Genomic DNA, 14,926 nt, shown 5'->3' on the forward strand with positions numbered 1-14,926 from the left:
GTTCCTGTGCTGCCCTGTTCTAATGTAATCTTGCACGAAGATGAAGTATCATTGTGACAGAACACACCAACCCCTTTATCCTTGGCTCCCATTAAAATAGACTGCGCGGGTGACAAGTTGAAACAGCGGCAATGACTTTGCAAGATGCCCCATTTTCCCATTAACTGGCCTGGCCAACTGGCGTTAACTAGCGTTGATAATTAAAGGAACCCAAGACAGCACAAGAACCTATAGGTGTAAGAATTCAGCGACATTTCATTAGTTCATAAATGATACGAGCAGAATTAGGCCATTCAGCCCACTATGCCTACTCCGCCATACAATCATGGCTGATCTATCTTCCCCTCTTAACCCCTTTCTCCTGCCTTTGCCCCATAACCCCCGGACATCCGTACCAATTATGAATCTATCTATAATTGTATTAATACACTGTAAATGGCTTGATTGTAATCATGTATTGTCTTTCTGCTGACTGGATAGCACGCAACAAAAGCTTTTCACCGCACCTCGGAACACGTGACAATAAACTAACTGAATTGAAATGATCTCTGCCTTAAAAATATCCATTAACTTGGCCTCCTTAGCCTTCCGTGGCAATGAATTCCACAGATTCACCACCCTCTGACTAAAGAAATTCCTCCTCGTCTCCTTTTTAAAGGAACGTCCTGTTATTCTGAGGCTATGACTTTTGGTCCTAGACTCACCCACTAGTGGAATCATCCTCTTCACACCCACTCTATGCAGGCCTTTCACTATTCGGTAAGTTTTAATGAGATACCCCATCATCCTTCTAAACTCCAGTGGATAGAGGCTCAATGCTGCCAAATGCTATATGTTAGCCCACTCATTCCTGGGATCATTCTCATGAACCTCCTCTGGACACCCTCCAGCGCCAGCACATCCTTCCTCAGATATGGGACCCAAATTTCTCACAATATTCCAAATGCATACTGACCCGAGCCTCAGCATTACATCCCTGTTTTAGTATTCTAGCCCTCTCGAAATAAATGCTAGCATTATGTTTGCCTTCCTTACCTACTGATTCGACTTGCAAATTAACTTTTTGGGAAGCCTGCACCAGCACACCCAAGTTCCTTTGCACCTCCGATTTCTGAATTCTCTCCCCATTTAGAATATAGTCCACGCCTTTGTTCCTACTACCAAAATGCACGACTCCACATTTTGCTGGTTGTGAAAGGATTACAGAGAGACAGTCATAGAGTCATACAATGTGCAAACTGGCCCTTCGGCCCAACTTGCCCACACGGACCAACATGTCCCATCCATACTAGCCCAACCTGCCCGCGTTTGGCCCATATCCCACAAAGGATGGAAGGGGTAGTTGAATTTTTGGCTACAAAATGATTGGAATAAAAGCACATGGTTTTTAGTTGAGCTTCTAGAGCATCTGAGACCACTACTGGTCAGGGAGCGTAGCTTGGTGCAGCCTGACGAAGGGCAGTAGAACTTTGGATGAGCTGCAGTTCATAAGACTCGTCAAGTCAAGAGTATTTTGTTGTCAAATGTCTCAAAATAGAACAATGAAATTGTCAGCAGAGATCATAAGATCATAAGCGATAGGAGCAGAATTAGGCCATTAGCTCATCAAGTCAACTCCGCCATCTATCTCTCACTCTGAACCCCATTCTTCTGCCTGCTCCCCAGAGCACTGGTGTTCCCAAGGTGTAGATCGGGACTTGGATATCAGGGATACTACTTGGTATGGAACAGCAATGTTAAGGATGTGTTAGTTGTAGGTCTTTGTGATGTAGAGGAGATGACGTTAGAAGATCAGCTCGGGGTCAAAAAGGTTCCTGGTACTGAGATAGGTCAATGTGCTGTGTGGTGGGGGAGCTGAGGATCTTGGCTTCAGCCGTCCCATACTTAATGGAACAAAATGAGCGAACATGCTGCTTGACAACAGAGTATTTATCAAATGTCTTGGTTGCATCTCAGACCACCCTCCTTTCAAGCAGTGTGTTCCACATGTAACAATGTGTTGAGGGGAGAAAAAAAATCTTGATCACCCAGAGATTTTTGACTCAAAATCTGTGTTTCAGCTTCGCAAACATCCTGCTCATATTCACCACAACATCCTCCGTCATATTCACCACATCAATATCCTAATCCCTTTTAAAATGCAAATGGATTATACATAATCTTAGGCTACATAGAAACTAAACCAAACTTTGTTGTCGGTCATCGTTGAGTGAACACCTTCCAGTTTATTTGCTCAGTGCAGAATTTTCACTGCACCCCGACTTTCGACTTTCGACTTTCCAGATACAATGTGGAAACAGTCCCTTCAACCCACTGAGACAGCGCCGACCAGCAATAACTGTACACTAGCTCTATCCTACACATGAGGGACAATTTACAATTTACAGAAGCCAATTAACCTACAAATCTGTCCGTCTTTGGAGTGTGGGAGGAAACCGGAGTACCCGGAGGAAACCCCTGTGGTCACAGGGAGAACGTGCAAAATGCACTTGTGTTTCCACTCTTGAGGGAGTCTAGGACCAGAGGTTATAGCCTCAGAATTAAAAGACGCTACTTTAGGATGGAATTTCTTAAGTCAGAGTGTGGTGAATCTGTGGAATTCATTGCCACAGAAGGCTGAGGATTATTATTATTATTATTATTATTATTGCTTTATTTATATAGCACATTTTAAGTCAACTTGCATTGACACCAAAGTGCTTTACATAAATTAAATAATAAATTTACATACAAACCATAGAAAAAGGTTAAAAATAAATAAAGAAAGAAAATGGACACAACACATTATAGAGTTCAACACAAACATCCCCCCACAACAGAATCAAAAATGTCCACTGTGGGGAAAGGCAGCAGAAAATTAAGTCCTCTTCCTCTGATGCCAAATCAATGGATATTTTTAAGGCAGAGATAGATTCTTGAGTAGTACAGGTGTCAGGGGTTATGGGGAGAAGGCAGGAGAATGGGGTTAAGAGCCATGAGGCAGAGTAGACGTGATGGGCCGAATGGCCTAATTCTGTTCCTATCACTTATGAACCTATGAACTCCATACAGACAGCACCCATAGTCAGGATTGAAGCCAGGACTCTGGCACTGTAAGGCTGCAACTCTACCGCGGCGCCACAGTGCTGTCCTCAGGGTATCTATTCAGGAGATGAGTTGAATAATCATTTGAGATATTTTGATGGGGAATTAAATCTGTCAACAGGTTGAGTTATAAACAGTAATACATCTTTACAACTAACACAGCAGTCTTGAACCAATTCATAGTGGAGTCAACAGACAAATTGTCGGATGACTTGTTGACTTACAATGAACAGAGTGAAGAGTGCTTCCTGTGAAAGGAGTAACTACCTGACTGGTTAGGATCTTTCTCAGAGTGTCCTTTGCCAATGGGTTGGGCATTGCCTCGTTGAAGCTGTTTCAAAACCAAAATACCTCTCTCAATCCCCTAAGACATTCCCCTTATCGAAGCATAAAAGAAGGAGCATATGTAGGCCATTCAGCCCTTCAGCCCTGTTCCATCATTCATTATAATCATGGGTGGTTATCCAGTACTTTGTTCCTGCTCTCCCCCCTATCTCTTAACCTACAAACCTGTACGTCCTTGGAGTGTGGGAGGATACTGCAGAAAGCCCACGCAGTCGCGGAGAAAACATACAAACTCCGTACAGACAGCGCCTGTAGTCAGGATCGAACCCGGGTCCCTGGAACTGTGCCACCCTGAGCTCTGGAAAAACTGTCTTTGAAAGTTCAATGAAGTGCTCAAACTGCACAGATGCCCATGAACATATTCCAGTACACAAGCGTACATACACGTAAACACATTGTTGACTGCTAAACGATTGCATTCATATTAAGACATTGATTATTTGCTTCATCTTTCCCAGCTGTAGTTGCACGTTATAAATATCTCCCGTTAACTGTAGCCCAGGTGGCGCTGTCAGCGATGGCTGCCTCGCCAACGGTCTGCCTGTCTTTTCGTCTTTTTTGTTATTTTTAGTGTATTTTAGAAGTATGTGTTAAAGTTCTCTGGTTTGTTTTATGTGGGGGGTGGGGAGGGGATCGGGGGAACCTTTTTTTCAATCTCATACCTTGCTGGAGATGCGATTGTTTTCCGGATCGTATCTCCGGTCGCTCTGCGGCCTAACATCATTGAGCTGGAGGCCTAGTTCAAGACTGACTTTGAGCTCCACTGCGGTCCGTGGACTTACCATCAGAGCCTGCGATCCCTTGCCTGGGATCGACGCTCCAACTGCGGCCTGCAGATTTCAACATGGAGGAGCCCGCAGTCTCGGGTAGAGACCGATGTCGGGAAGCTCCAAAGTCGCAGAAGGTTTGACTAACCCTGACCCGGGGTTCGATCACCCGGTGGGGGGGAGCTAAGATTCCCCCCGGTGTGGGAGCTTGATTCCCACCATGTGGTGGGCTCGACCGCTGGCTACGGGAGCCGAAATCGGCCCGTCAACGGAAGTCTTGAGGCCCCCGACAAAGAGAACAAAGAAGGGAAGAGATTGAACTTTTTTTTCGCCTTCCATCACAGTGAGGAATGTGGAGGAGTCATTGTGGTGGATGTTTATGTTAAAATGTATTTTGTGTGTCTTGTTGCTTTTTATTGGTATGACTGTACGGCAAATCAAATTCCTCGTATTTTGCAAAACATACTTGGCTAATAAAGTATGATTATGATTGTGATTATGATTATTGCACTGATGGAAGGAAAGCTCCACTTGTAGTCATGTATATGAGTTGTGACGTAATATTTATATAAATGAACGAATATTGATAAAAATTGTTCTCGTCAAAGCTATCTCTGTCAGACATTTTTTAATTTTTTTATTTTAACCTTTATTTAACCAGGAGAAGTCTCATTGAGATTAAAAATCTCTTTTACAAGAGAGTCCTGGCCAAGACAGGCAGCAGCACAGTTCCACAGTTACAGACAATAATTTAAAAAAAACAACAGAGAACATATAAATAGTGTCACAGTCAGAACATCATCAAACAAAGCATGTACAGACAGAAGAGCCCGCTTCAACATCATTAAGAAGGGATTTAAATCTGTTTATAGAAACCAGCTCCTTAAGTTTTAGTTCATTCTGCAGCTGGTTCCATGCGAAGGGAGCAGCATAACTAAATGCCCTTTTCCCCATGTGCACTCAGCGGGCTTGAGAAAAGTAAATACATTTCCTAAAGGCCTCAAGCCTCATACAATGTATGCTAAGATATAACACCACCCCAAGCAAGTGATTACGGAAGTAATTTTTGAAGTAAAAGTAATTTATTTTCTAAGGTAAGATAGCCAGAGAAATGAGAGAGAGAATATACAGAAACTCCAGGAATAAACTCACTTGCCGATGGGACAAAATGAGACGGTGGGAGAGTGGGTGGGTCCAAGAAGTGCAGACAAAGATAATTTGACAGAAAGACAGATTTAATTTTCAAATACAGGAAAGTTACATGTCGTTCAGTGTACTATACTCGAACTAGGCCAGAAAAAAAGCAGAGTATTGCTATGAATACAGAATGGAATTATATTGTGTAATACTAATCTGTAGATGTTTACATAAAGATAATTGATTTCATGTCAGCATTAATTTATCAAGAATCAAGGAATCAAAGAATCATATAAGTATGGAAATTTTATGGCCCATTAAAGCTGTGCTAGTTCCCACAGAATAATCCTATTATTCCATTCTCCTTATAGATCTGCAAATTATTCATTAACAATTATTAAAGAATCACTAACGGGCCACTTGGATAAACATGACTTCATCAGACAGAACCAGCATGGTTTTGTGAAGGGGAAATCGTGTTTAACGAATCTGCTCGAATTCTTTGAGGAAGTAACAACCCGAGTGGATAAAGGGGAACCGGTGGATGTGGTATACTTGGACTTCCAAAAGGCTTTTGACAAGGTGCCACATAAGAGACTATTGCTAAAAATAAAAAATTGTGGGATTGGGGGTAATATATTAGCATGGGTAGAGGATTGGCTAACGAATAGGAAACAGAGAGTGGGGATAAATGGTTCATACTCGGGATGGCAACCGGTAACTAGCGGGGTTCCGCAAGGGTCGGTGCTGGGACCCCAGTTGTTCACAATTTATATAAATGATTTGGAGGAGGGAACCAAGTGTAATATATCAAAATTTGCGGACGATACGAAAATGGGAGGGAAAGTAGGGGATGAGGAGGATAGGAAGAGTCTGCAAAAGGATATAGATAAGCTAGGTGAGTGGGCAACAACTTGGCAGATGAAATTTAATACTAATAAATGTGAAGTCATTCACTTTGGGGAAAAAAATGATAGGGCAAGTTATTTTCTAAATGAGGAGGAGCTGCGTTGTAATGCAACGCAAAGGGATCTAGGGGTATTAGTACATGAATCACTAAAAGTCAGTATGCAGGTGCAGCAAGCAATCAGGAAGGCCAATGGAGTTTTGGCCTTTATTGCTAGGGGGATTGAGTATAAAAACACGGAGGTCTTGCTGCAGCTGTACACGGTATTAGTGAGACCACATTTGGAATACTGTGTACAGTTCTGGGGTCCATACTTAAGAAAGGATGTACTAGCCCTGGAGGCAGTGCAGCGAAGGTTTACAAGATTAATTCCTGCAATGAGGGGATTGACATATGAGGAAAGGTTAAGTAAGCTGGGACTCTACTCTTTGGAGTTTAGAAGAATGAGAGGCGATCTCATTGAAACGTATAAGATCGTAAGGGGCCTTGATCGGGTGGATGCACCGAGGATGTTCCCAATGATCGGGGAGGCTAGAACTCGGGGACATAGTTGCAGAGTGAGGGGGGGCTCTTTTAAAACTGAGATGAGGAAGAACTTCTTCACCCAGAGGGTGGTTAGTTTGTGGAATTCACTGCCCCAGGGAGCAGTGGAAGCAGAAACGTTAAATATATTTAAGTAAAAAATAGATGGTTTTTTAGCTGCCAAGGGGATAAGGGGCTACGGGGAGAGGGCAGGGATATGGACCTAGGTATGGTTAGTATAGTAGACCTGAGTGATCTCCTGGACAAGTGTCGATCGCCTGGATTGGGGTCGGAGAGGAATTTCCCGGATTTTTTTCCCGAATTGGACCTGGGTTTTTATCCGGTTTTTTGCCTCCCCCAGGAGATCACGCGGTTCTTGGGGTGGAGAGGGGTGATAGCGGTATAAAGGGGAGGGTAGTGTCTTGTGTTCTGTGTCTTGTGTCTACTGTTTGTGGGTAAGTGTGTCTGTTTAGTGTTCAGCCATGAGTGAATGGCGGTGCGGGCTCGACGGACCTGGTGGTCTACTCTCGCACCTACTTTCTATGATTCTATGATTCTATGAAATACCTATCCAATTCCCTTATGAATGCACTAATTGATTCTTTACATAGGCAGCAAGTTTTTAGATTATAACTCCTTCTGGAATAAATAAACAAAATTTCGTTTGAACCTCAATGAGGTTCAAATGACACAAATAAATTGTATTGTATTGTATTATTGTAAATACATTTTATCTTACATAGAGTCACACAGCACGGAAACCGGCCTAATGGGCCAACTCGCCCATACCGACCAGATGCCACATCTAAGCGAGTCGCATTTGCCCAAGTACGGCCCGTATTCCTCCACACCTTTCCTATCCATGTACCGGTCCCAATGTCTTTCAAATGTTTTCTTATAGTTTAGAGATACAGCGCGGAAACATGCCCTTCGGCCCACTGAGTCCGCACCGACCAGCGATCCCCGCACATTCACACTGTCCCATACGAGGGACAATTTTTTACATTCATACCAAGCCAATTAACCTACAAACCTGCAAGTCTTTGGAGTGTGGGAGGAAACCAAAGTTCTCGGAAGAGAACCCACACAGTTCACGGGGAGAACCTACAAATGCCTTACAGACAAGCACCTGCAGCCAGAATCGAACCTGTGTCTCTAGCCCCATAAGGGAGCAACTCCATTGATGCGGCACCATACCAACCATTCGATGTTGTTATTGTATCTGACTCAACTCACATTTATAATCACTTACCCTAAATTTCAAAACTGACCATTTGCATCTTCTATCTACAGTACCTGAGCTAAACCGATTATAATCCGGAGCTTCTCAATTAAACCCCCACTCAACCTTTGTTCCAATGAGAACAATTCAGCTTTTCTAGCGGAATGTAGAAACAAAGAACTGCAGATGCTGGTTAATACACAAAAGGACATAAAGTGCTGGAGTCACTCAGCAGGTCAGGCAGCATCTTTGGAGAACATGGATAGTTGGCGTCTCAGGTCAAGACCCTCTTCAGTCTGGAGATCTATGTTCTCCATAGATGCCGCCTAACTGGCTGAGTTACTCTAGCACTTTATGTCCCTTTTTTCTAGCAGAATCATCACATCAGGAATAATCTTTGTATATTATTAAGAGAAAAGACTTTTTCACCCAGAGAGTTGTGAATTTGTGGAATTCCCTGCCACAGAGGGCAGTGGAGGCCAAATCACTGGATGGATTTAAGAGAGAGTTAGATAGAGCTCTAGGGGTTAGTGGAATCAAGGGATATGGGGAGAAGGCAGGCACGGGTTATTGATTGGGGACGATCAGCCACGATCACAATGAATGGCGGTGCTGAATCGAAGGGCTGAATGGCCTCCTCCTGCATCTATTTTCTATGTTTCTGTTTCATTTCTGCAAGCACGAGTGCATTCACATCTTAAAGTGAAATGGATAATCAGAGTGCGAGATAACTATGACCTAACCAGTATTTTATACAGGTTCAACATAACTGCGCTGCTTTTAATATTGTTTATTGTATTCATGAAACCCAGTCTTCGTTACCATTGTCTCCGCATGCCCCCAGTCCTCATCATGGTTTTATGCATATGTGCTCCAAGGGTCCATGTTCCTGTAGATCCTGCAGATTATGCCATGAAGTGTATATTATCTTTGCTTATTCTTTCTGACCAGGTGAATCACTTCATGTTTTGTACTAAATTTCATCTGCGCCTTCTTGTAGTCTTTTACTTTCCTACTTATACTTGTTGTTATACTTAATGTTGAATTTTCACCATATCCACATGATTATTTTGGATCAGAAAAAGCTGTGGTCCCACTATTTAAATTGTGGACAAAGAGACTTCATTCAAACATAAAATGGGACTCATCACAGATAGTGTGCGTATAATGCAACCTCAATTAAATTATTTTAATGAAATAAAACTAATTAAACAAAAACTATCAACTGTTTTATTAATAGTGTACTGTACAGATCATCGCAAGTGAGCTGAGCAATTTTTTTGCCCCTGCAGAAGCACTTAACTCTGCTACATATATTTAACACAGCCAAACATGCTAAATGCGCACAGCTCTTTTATTCCTGGATTGGACTTCAGTTGGGATAAGGAAGTCTGTCAATTGCATTAAAAAAAATGAACATTGTGTAAACTTCCACCACCGCCCACTCAATCACTCATCCAATTAAAGAGTCCAAACACATAACCTGACCCCTGATTTGACAAGGAGTGATATGATTTCAAAAATGTACTATGATCCATTAAATTTGTCAAGGAACTCGTCATTAGTCAGGGGCCGAGCAATAAAACTGAACAATTATGGAATGTTTAGACAAGGCTGGAAGTCTTGTACTTAAGTGGTGCGTTTGAATCAGACTTCCTGTATGAAAACAATGTGCAATTCCACAAATTCAGAACTTGTGCTTGAATTAGGTTTATGGTTGTAGTTCTTTAGGACTGATTATAGAAACATATCAAGCAGCAGAAATGTTTGGAGATTCAAAGTTGGTCTCAACCACCTAAGGATGTGGACTAGGCGATCGTTTCACCGAACATTTGCTCTCAGTCTGCCATGGCCTCCTGGATCTCCTGGTTGCTATCCACTTTAAATCTTCCCATTCCCATGCTAGAAACATTCGGGCCTTCGAGCCAGCACCGCCATTCAATATATAAGTTTATTTATTCATGTGGTATATATTTATATCATGGTATATGGACACATTTATCTGTTTTGTAGTAAATGCCTACTATTTTCTGTGTGCTTAAGCAAAGCAAGAATTTCATTGTCCTATACAGGGACACATGACAATAAACTCACTTGAACTTGAACTTGAACTTGATCATGGCTGATCATCCAGAATCGGAACCCCATTTCTACTTTCTCACCCTTATCCCTTGATTCTGTTAGCCCTAAGAGCCATATGCAACTCTCTCTTGAATACATCTAGTGAATTTGCCTCCACTGCCTTCTGTGGCAGAGAATTTCTGACTTTTTTGTCCTGGGCCCCTTCCATTGCTAAAATGAGGCCACACACAAACTATAGGAACAATATCTGTAGAGTTAAAAAGAGTTTAGCTTATTATTGTCATGTGTACCGAGGTACAGTGAAAAGCTTTCCTTTGCGTGCTATCCAGTGAAAGAGAAGACTATACATGATTACAATCAAGGTGTCCTTTCATTTGTTCTATATCTCTCTCTATATCACTGTCTTTCCCTCTGATTTCCATTTCCCTAGACTCTCAAACTGAAGAAGGGTTTCGGCCCGAAACGTTGCCTATTTCCTTCGCTCCACAGATGCTGCCGCACCCGCTGAGTTTCTCCAACACTTTTGCCTACTGTCCATTTCATAATTCTGCTTGTGTAGGAAGAAACTGCAGATGCAGGCTGACATCGAAGATAGACACAAAATGCTGGAGTAACTCAGCGGGGCAGGCAGCATCTCTGGAGGAAAGGAATAGGTGACGTTTCGGGTCGAGACCCTTCTTCAGACTGAGAGTCTGGGAAAAGGGAAATGAGAGGGAAAGATGTTGATATAGAGAGAGATATAGACGAAATAAATGAAAGATATGCAAAAAAGTAACGATGATACAGAGAACAGGCTGGTTGCTTGGCAGCGTACAACCCCATGGTATGAACATTGAATTCTCCAACTTTAGGTGCCTACATCACCCTCCCCCTGTTCCCCCATATACCTGTAAACCCTCCCTCACTTCTCACCTGTTGAGACGATGTTGAGTTACTCCAGCATTTTGTATCTATCTTAAGTTAGAAATCAGATCAACCGCAGTACAACTGAATGCCAGCACTGATAAGCGAGTCTGAGCAGTTAAAATTGGATTCTCTAACTATATTACAATCAAAAGTCAGACGAAGAAGTCATTTTCAGCATTGTGTCACCGACATGCTATTTATTTTGACTTTGAGATTTCGGTAGCATGTGAATGCTATTATGTTGTGGAAATATTCTCTTTGGATCTGCGTGTCTTAGCTGTAAATCTTAAATATAGATGTGGAGCCAGAGCCAGCATTTGTTAAGGTGAGATTCATGGGAGCTCTCCACATAAGCTGATTTATTTGCCTCTATCTTCTGGAGTTACTTGCAGCCTTCAAACACAAACTTGACAGGTATGGGCCTTTACACTGGCAAACAGGTTGAGTATTTTGGAATGAATCACTTCTGACTGCTAGTAACATCGATCAGAAGTTAATGCAGCCAAGGTTTCTAGAGTGAAACTTCAGCGTGTTTTCGTTGAAAGGTTGCTCAACTTTTACAGGCAAAGATGACAACATTTTAGAAATCACTATTATAGATATGTTATGCTAAAGTCTTTGAATGTACATTGAGCTTAGTTTAGGGTCTGAAGAAGGGTTTCGGCCCGAAACGTCGCCTATTTCCTTCGCTCCATAGATGCTGCTGCACCCGCTGAGTTTCCCCAGCAATTTTGTGTACCTTTGAGCTTAGTTTAGTTCAGAGATACAGCACGAAAACAGACCATTCGGCCCACCGAGTATCCACTGACCAGCGATCCATGCGCACTATCTTACACACGACGGACAATTTGCATTTTTTTATACCAAGCCAAATAACCTTCAACCCTGTATGTTGTTGGAGTGTGAGAGCAAATCGTAGCTCTCGGAGAAAACCCACATGGCCATGGGGAGAACGTACAAACTCCATACAAACAGCACCCGTAGTCAGGATCGAACCCGGGTCTCTGGTGCTGTAAGAACTCTGGTGCTGTAAGGCTACCACTGCCCTATATTTACTCTGCTACTTTGCTGCAAATGTTAATTCTCTTATTTAAACCCTTGTCATAAATGGATTTATACTAAATTTAATGAGTTAGTTGTCTTTTCTTGCAAACTTCAACATTGACGTAAAAAGCCTTTACAAAGCCCTGCGGTCTTGGATGGAGCTGTTCTCAAACCATGCTGTGATGCATCCCGATAAAATGCTTTCTATGGCGCATTAATAGAAGTTGGTGAGAGCTTTTGGGGACATGCCGAATTTCCTAAGCCTTCTAAGGAGGAGGAGCAGATTGGGGCAAAGTCTAGACGAGCAATAGTGATAAGAGACTCTGTAGTCAGGAGAATGGACAGGCTTTTCTGTGGCCACGAGTGAGGCCAGTAAAGGACAAGTCTACCTCTGGCTGCTTGCCTTCCCTTTCAGAATATCCTTGACTCAGAACAGGCCCTTTGATCCATCGAGTCCACACAGATCATCGATCGCACGTTCACACTAGTTCTCCGTGGTCCAACTTTCCCATCCACTCCCTGCACATGAGGGGCAATTCTACGGAGATCAATTAACCTTCAAACCCGCACGGCTTTGGGATGTGGCCAGAGCACCCAGAGTAAATCTGTGCAGTCACAGGGAGAACATGCAAACTCCACACAGATAGCACCCGAGGTCAGGTCTCCGGCGCTGTGAGGCAGCAGCTCTTCCAGCTACACCACTGCTATAGCTAAATTATTTTGCACAGTTTAACAATAAAATGAATTAGACAACTTATGCATATTCATAAGACTGAATATGCATAAGTGTGCTCCGGTTTCCTCCCACGCTCCAAAGATGTACAGGGTTGTAGGTTAATTGGCTTTGGTAAAAATGATAAATTGTCCCTCATGTGTTGGATGGTGTTACTGTGCGGGGTGATTGCTGGTCGGCGCGGATACGGTGGGCCGAAGGGACTGTTTCCATACTGTATCTCTATAGTCTTAAGGTTGACGATAAGTCGCAGATAGGATGATGATGATTTGCATGCAGCCTGTCTTGGCAACATTTAACGTAGAACAGTACAGCACAACAACAGGCCCTTTGGCCCACAATGTTTGTGCCGAACATGACGTCTAGCGGAACTAACCTCATCTGCTTGCAAGTGATCCATATCTCTCTATTCCCTACACTTCCATGTGCCTATCTAAAAGCTTCTTAAATGCCACTATCGTATCCGCCTCCAATAAGCAGGTGCAAACCCCTGGTGACACGTTCCAGGCCCACATCACCCCCCTGCGTAAATAAAACCTGCCCAGCACATCTCCATTAAACTATCCACCTCTCATCTTGTGGGTACTCCCTCTAGCGTTGGACATTTCCACCCTGGGAATAGAGGTTCTGACTCCCTGAACCCATCATTGCCAAATAACGGTGGCAAGGTGAGGGACAGTAACAGCAGCAACAGCTAGAAATACCCAGAAAGTCAGGCTGCGTCCACGGTGAAAGATAATCCAAGCTATGGCTGCAAGTTGATGATGTGAGCTAAGGGAACCCACATGGGAGGGATTATGTTGACAGACCCATAATAAACTGGGAAGTGAATCTTCATGCACATTATCTATCAAATACTGTCTAATGCAGATAAGATGAATCTGTGCCGCAGCCTGGCTGCACGAGACTGCAGGTCTTTTTCATTTTATAAATCATGCTCCATGAATAAGCCGATACAGTCTGCAAAAGGGAAAAAAAAGAGATTATTGTTTAACCAGAAAATCTCTTCCAGCTGCTTATAATCGAGCACGCGACAGTAATGAATTCCTGCACATGCGTTTTATCCGGACTTTTCCTGTTTTGCAAAAACAGATTTTCTGCTGAATAAATGCATGAATTGTCACGGAGAACTCCATTCTTCAGGTGAGATGGCAGTGGGGGACTGAGAACCGCGATCTTTTCTATGTGTAGGATGGAACTGCAGATGCTGGTTTAAACCGAAGATGGACACAAAAGTCTGGAGTCAGCAACTCGGAGCGGGACAGGCAGCATCTCTAGAGAGAAGGAATGGGTGCCTTATCTCCGGAGGTGCTGTCTGTCCCGCTGAGTTACTCCAGCTTTTCGTCTCCATCAGCGATCTGTTAATGTCGGTAGAAGATGCTGTTACTGGTTTGTCTACCAGACAATTGTCTTGCACGTAGTCTACCTCAGACTTGACTGGTGGTTTCCCTGAGGGCTCAGCCAGTCCAAGCAGAGAGTGCCTCCACCCACCAGCAGATCCCAAGTTTCATTAGAGCTTTGTTGGTTTTGCGGATTACGTCTGGGAAGCAGGATAGAGCGGCTTAATTGGCCTCGGGCAAAAGAGTTCAAGTTCGCGAGGGGTGGGGCGGGGGTTGGGGGGATGGAAAACAACCAGGATTCAACCTCTTCTCAATGGTGTTGTTTGGTTTTAGAATCATAGAGTCATACAACGTGGAAACAGGCCTTTCGGCCCACCTCATCCAAGATTCCCCATCTAAGCTTGTCCCATTTACTTGTGTTTGGGCCATATCCCCCTGCACTGACGCAGAGGTCGAGTTGCTGCCTTAAGCCCCTGTCCCACTTTCCGGAGTTGCTCACGAATTCTCCCGAGTTTTCCCCTTGATTCAAACTCGGAGATGCCAGCCGTATGTACTCGGGGCTATTTTATTTACTCATGGACATTTTTCAACATGCTGAACAAACGTCCCGACTTACCTGATGCCCCGAGTACCTACGGCTGGCATTTCGAGCTGCTACGGAATATCTACGGCCTCCTACGGACTCGCTACGGACATTCCCCGAGTTTGAATCAAGGGGAAAACTCGGGAGAATCCGTGAGTAACTCGGGAAAGTGGGACGGGGCTTTACAGCGCCAGAGACCCGTGCTTGACCCCGACTACGGAAGCTGTCTCTACAGAGTTTGTACGTTCTCCCTG

General features: G+C 43.5%; 1 protein-coding gene across 10 annotated transcripts in view; it reads left to right on the forward strand.

Moving 5' to 3' along the window:
* erg (ETS transcription factor ERG) overlaps window positions 1-14,926 on the forward strand; it is a 218,023-nt gene that overhangs the window by 69,494 nt on the left and 133,603 nt on the right. The gene's annotated exons all lie outside the window — the stretch shown is intronic.

Source organism: Amblyraja radiata, chromosome 14 (genome assembly GCF_010909765.2).
Source record: "Amblyraja radiata isolate CabotCenter1 chromosome 14, sAmbRad1.1.pri, whole genome shotgun sequence".
Classification (NCBI taxonomy): Eukaryota; Metazoa; Chordata; class Chondrichthyes; order Rajiformes; family Rajidae; genus Amblyraja; species Amblyraja radiata.